Source organism: Macaca nemestrina, chromosome 3 (genome assembly GCF_043159975.1).
Source record: "Macaca nemestrina isolate mMacNem1 chromosome 3, mMacNem.hap1, whole genome shotgun sequence".
NCBI classification, from domain to species: domain Eukaryota; kingdom Metazoa; phylum Chordata; class Mammalia; order Primates; family Cercopithecidae; genus Macaca; species Macaca nemestrina.
In genome coordinates this window covers 43142140-43148139 of record NC_092127.1, presented here as the reverse complement: position 1 = coordinate 43148139, position 6000 = coordinate 43142140, and positions in this window count along the sequence as shown.

Here is a 6000-nt window from a genome sequence, read left to right as displayed (position 1 = left end):
AATATTTGGATTATATATGGGGTTCATTCTATCATCTGTTTTTGTTTTTGTTTTTGTTTGGTCATTTAGTTCCATTTTCTAGCATGACAAATTTTTTTTTGTATATGCCATACATTGTTCAAAAAACTCTCTATCTTCAAGATGGTCTGTGTTAAGAAATTTAAAATTTTTAAGAAATAAATATTTTAATAAAAAAACCAAAGCTTTCCATCACTCAGACATGGGCCATTTAGGCAGCACTGCTCTTAAACCAGAGCAAATGGCACTCTGCACCAGGTCCTACAATTCAGGAATCCTGCACTTTGCAGTACCTTCCTTGAAATTTTCTAAATTCTTATCCAATGCATTGGGTTGGCCAGGACCAGCAGTACAATTCAGATAGGGCTTGCTGAGTTCTAGTGTTACATGGGTTCTAGTTATCAGAAGCATTTCCATACATTTTCCAATTCCTCTTGTCGTAATATGACTGGGCCAGCAGGTATATCTGGGCAGTGCATCCCATGTCTACACTAAGACCTAATTCTCTTTTCAGCTTATTTTCAGATCCTCTTCTTTACATGTGGATTCAACCAGATACACCAAAGAGCTTCAGGATTTGAACCTAAAACATCACTCTAAGTTACCGCGGTAGACTCTTATTTCAGGAGGACAGCCTGATAATCAGGTCATTGCTGCTGGCCAGGGTCATATTTCTTTCACAGAATAATGTAAGATTGGGCCACCAGAATGCTGCTGACACTCTGATGTTGGGTTACTCTCATTCACATTGGACACGGAAAGACTTCAGGGCTATGAACTACAAGTGGTCCACTGCCAACCTTTGGACCTGAGCTGGGTGTTTGGGCCTATGTATTGACTGTTTCCCTTCTATCTTCTGACCACAATATCACCTCTGGTCTGTAGCATCTAACAGCAGGGCATGGGCCACAGTTATCTTTTACAGTTTTCTCTCCATATCTGGCACCAAAGATGTTTACTCCACCCTCTCTGCAGACTCTGAATCACACGTCGGGTATCCTGGATGGCCATGCCTTTTTCCTCTGGGAGTTTTTAACATCACAGCTCCACAATGCCATTGGGCTTTTCTGATAAATGTCTTCTCTTGCCTCTGTTCCCAGATAGATGTGGTGGTGTCATATTCTCTTGAATAATTTTTATGCCATGTTGAATGAGGGATAGATATACTTGAGTGAATGGGACCATTCTTTCTTCTGCTTATATGGGTCTCACCTCTCTTTCCTGCTGTTGATGGTATGTGGAAGGCGGGGGTACAATCAACATTGAAAAAGATCACAATCTAGGAAGGCGTTGATCATGGCCTAAAAAAGTTCAAGAGAAAACATGGTCAGAAAAGATTTGTTTTATCTTTATTCTATAAAATTCTGAAAAGTAAATTTAATATTACCAGAAAACAGATTATAATTCACATTTTCCTTTGCACTATGGGTAAAACTTGCATTTGGGGTCATGATCCACAAAACACAATAACCACATTGGAAAGCGTCAATGGGAGCCAGTATTCGTGGGCGGCAGGGTGGGTGCCACAGCATCATGAGTAGTGATGTAACCAGCATGAAATAAATGGTACTAGAGCAACACAAGGGCAAGAAACCCTACATTGTATTAACACGAACCAGTTCAAAAGCTACTTTTTCTTTATGGTAGAAGATACACAATCAGCCAGGAATAGCATATTTAACAATAAAGAACATCAAGAGATGGTTCCTGGATATGAACAGGAGGAGATGGTGCCTGCATACTATGAAGAAAGAATATTCACATGCACCACTTGGACAATATGCAAGTAGGTACATACCTCTTCTCTATCCATCATTCTAAATCTTCATCAATAAATCACTGTACTTCATATTGGCCCATGAATCTTATAATACATCTCAGTATTGTTTATATAGACAAATTGTTTATATAGACAAAGCCCTGCCCAAAATATTTGCTAATGGCCCCAATATCACAAGGTGCTTCTGGAGCCAGGGTTCTGACTGAGATCCTAGCAGGGTTCACTGTCCTTAGCGCTCAGAATTCTTTCAGAGGTTTTGCAATTAGCCGTTTGGCCTGCCACCCCACCTGAATCAAAGATTTAGCAGGACTTTGACTCCTAAATTTTACAAGAGAGCAGGATATTTCGTTCTGCCTTTCTGATTCAGCTGCTGTGCCTCCTCAGCTGCCTCAGCCTGCAGAAAATATGTCATGTGGAAAGCAAGCCATAACTTTGGTGCTCTTGTATATTTCAATCTGTCACACCAGCAGAGGCAGCCATGGAAGTTCTTTTTGTCTGTCTATCCTAGTAGAGCCACTCTGCCTCTGCCCCTTCCCTGAATCTTCAGGTGCCCCCAGGAGAAAGGAAGTCTTTGATCTTAGTTCAACTGGAAGGGCTCCTTTTTATCTAAAATTTTACTTCTTTCCTTCCAAAATTCTGTTTCCACAGTTCTCCAATGTCTTCAAAAATTCTATTTTTGTAGCTTTTTTACTTTTAGTTGCTGCAATAGGAGCGATGGACTACTCAACAGGGTATTTTGTAGAATTATAAGATATTCCATTTGGAAATATCATTCATATTCTCTCACAAACTGCTCCTCTGGGCCCACCCAGCAGGCTTCCCACCTTCTTAAGTCACCAGATAAAAAACAGTTCTTGGTCTTCATGTTTATGTCCTCATACACCTCCAGAAACTTCTTCCAAAAATTCCCTTACCATGTCTTTCACTTGGGGGCTGAGAATTCTGGAAATTAGCAAGCATCCGGCCAAGGAGTGAGATAACAACTCTTTCTTCTTGTGGGCTCCCTAGGCATCCATAGGTAATTCTTTAGAAGCAGGCCTCCCTGACCCCATAAACAGCAAACTATCTTCACCATGTCATGATTATATATTTATTCTCCCTCAGGATAGTCTAGCATATTGCTTAGTACACAGTTGGCACTCAATAAACAGTTAAACAATTGAGATGAACGAAGAAAGCCAGTTCACCTGCATGCCAATTGCATGGTAATTAAATGAAACTTCAAGTATGGCTGAATCTGATTTTAGACTTATCTGGACTTAAACATACCTGGTTTAATATTGAATCATTTTTTCCCCAGAATCTATATAAAGCAGATTGGAGGGGAAATTGTATAGAACAAAGAATTTGGAAAATTAGGTTGATAATCTAAGAAAACCATTTGTGTTAATTCATCAAATTCAGTTACAAAAAAATTTTGTGATAGAAAGTCTCACTCTGTCATCCAGACTGGAGTGCAGTGGTGTGATCTTGGCTCATTGCAACCTCCAGCTCCTGGGTTTAAGTGATTCTCCTGCCTCGGCCTCCTGAGTAGCTGGGATTACAGGTGCCTGACACCATGCCTGGCTAAGTTTTGTATTTTTAGTAGAGACGGAGTTTCACCATGTTGGCCAGCCTGGTCTCAAACTCCTGACCTCACACGATCCACCTGATTGGGCCTCCCTAAGTGTTGGGATTACAGGCATAAGCCACCACGCCCAGCCTAGCCCTGCATTTTCCTTTCACTATAGATTCTCTGTGACCATTTGGTCTAAGGAGCGTCAGGAAGGAAAGGAATTTTCTGGTTGTTCAGGTCCCTCTGTGATGTTTCAATTAAAGAAATATTTGAACTCAAATTGGTAACTGATTAGTAATTTTTAAAGTAACTAATATTAAGAGATGTTAAAGAGAATAATATGGATAAAATTATTCCTGTCTTAGATTAAAACCAACCAACCAACCAACCTTATGTGTAAGATTCACTGTTAATGTATTCATTAGGTGATGGACGAGTTTAAGTCTACATAATGACACCAGTTCACACTTGAAGCTTTGTCATGAGATGTGATATGATATGTGTGTAATTGAATCCAAGTCTCTAATCAAAGAACCAGAAATGGCCCTGTGGACACCAATGGGCATAAAGTCTTGAGTGTTTCATTTTAAAAAGTAAAGAGTTCCTGTCTATGCCTTCTCCTTGTCATTGGTACATATGAGATGAAGCCATCAGTCTTTCTTTATCATGCCACTATGGGGTTTTCTTTTATTTTTTCTAACTTTGCCATGGGTTTGCAACTAATGGGGTGGTCAAATATTGAAATTACTCTACTGTCTTGGGCATAAATGCAATCCTCATGGTGTTTTACTTTTTCAATCAACAACAACAACAATAACAACCAGTTTGTAAAATTCTCCAAGTATATATTATCCAAGGAATTCAAGGTATAGAGTACAGTGGATCTTGCCTAGATATGAGACTAGATTTGCTTTTTTAACTCTTTCTTAATAACATGTCTTTTTCCCTTAAACTAACCAAATTTCCATTCTTTTCTGTAATAAAGTATTGAAAAGTGTGATAATAAAGAGTCTGATAATATACCCCTTCTTGTCCTGTCTCTTAGCGACCTGGAAAGTATGTTGGTCCCACGCTAAGCAAAGAGGGGCAATGTGGATTACAGTTGAAATGACTTAGCCCATATACAGAGGGTCATTTTGTTGGATTCCCAGTGTGTAATACTCAAGACTGGCTCCTTTATATAAGACTGTGAGCTTTTCCACATTTCAGAGATGCACTATAAAACTTAGATGAAAAAATACCTCTCATGTCAATTAAATAGCATTTCCAATCTATAAATACTCACTGCAGCTAGTGATAGTGAATGAGTTCAACTGACAGTTCAGCTCACGGATCATTTAGTTATAGCACTTAAAATAAGAGAGGCAATGAATCTTATATGAAAAGTATGCAACCTGTGAAAGTTATATCTGTAACTATATTTAATCTAGACATGAATATAATTCTGGTAATAGTTAGAATGAAAGTTCATTGTAGACAATTTGGAAAATTAAAATCTCTTACAATGCAACATGTAAAATGAAAAATGTAGTTTTCACTGTTTTCCATGCATTTATATACTTATTTTAAACAAAAAAATCATTGTTTTGTATTATGTGAGCTTTACTTTAAAGCGCTTTCCTGTGTCATCAAATTTTCTCTGAAAACGTGATTGTAGCGACTGAATGCTATTCAATAGTATGGTTGTTCTACAGTTTATTAAGCTATTTATCTATTTTTGGACATTTAGACTGTCTCTAATTTTCACTATTATAAACAACACAGCATTTCTCCTTCGTTTGTATTTTTAATTGTTTTCTTAAAAGAGATTCCTAGAAGTAGAATTCAATGGAGAAAATGAACTCTTGTAAGGCCCTTAATATTTTTTAATGAATTTACTTTCAAGTTACATTTCTACCAGCCAATGGTACTTACTTGCGGTGGTTTGAATGATGGTAGCCCCTTTAAAATTCACACATTGAAAGTTAATTGCCAATGTAATAATATTAAGAGGAGGATCCTTTAAGAGGTGATTAAGTCATGAGGGCTCTGCCCTCATGGATGGAAATAGAGCCCTTATAGAAAGGCTGGAGAAAGTGGGTTCTCTTTTTCTATTCTTCCACTATGTGAGGACATAACCTTTCTCCCCTTTAAAGGATGCAACAACAAGGCGCCATCTTGGAAGCAGAGACTGGGCCCTTACCAGCCTCCATTTTGATCTTGAACTCCCAGCCTCCAGAACTGCGAGATATGAATTTTTGTTATTTAAAAATTTCTCAGTCTTAGGTATTTTATTATAGCAACACAAGCAGACTAAGATATTATCCTAATAAACCGAGTGTGTTTCTGGATATAAGTCTCCTTGAAAGACATGCAAATGTTTTTTCTGTATATGTATATTAATGACATTCTATTATAGACCTCATTCAGTTTTTCATTCAACATTTTAAGGCCTTTTCATATTGCCATAAGATTCATTGCCTCTATCTGCTGTGTCCACACCTCTGCCATTATAAACAACACTGATAGAAACATGTCACCTTTGGGATCTATAGAAAACATTTTTTGGAGTATAATCCAGCAGTGGAATTGGTAGGCCTCAGGATATTTGCATTATCATTTTTACTAAGAACTGCCAGTTTGCATTTCAAAATGGTTATAACAATAA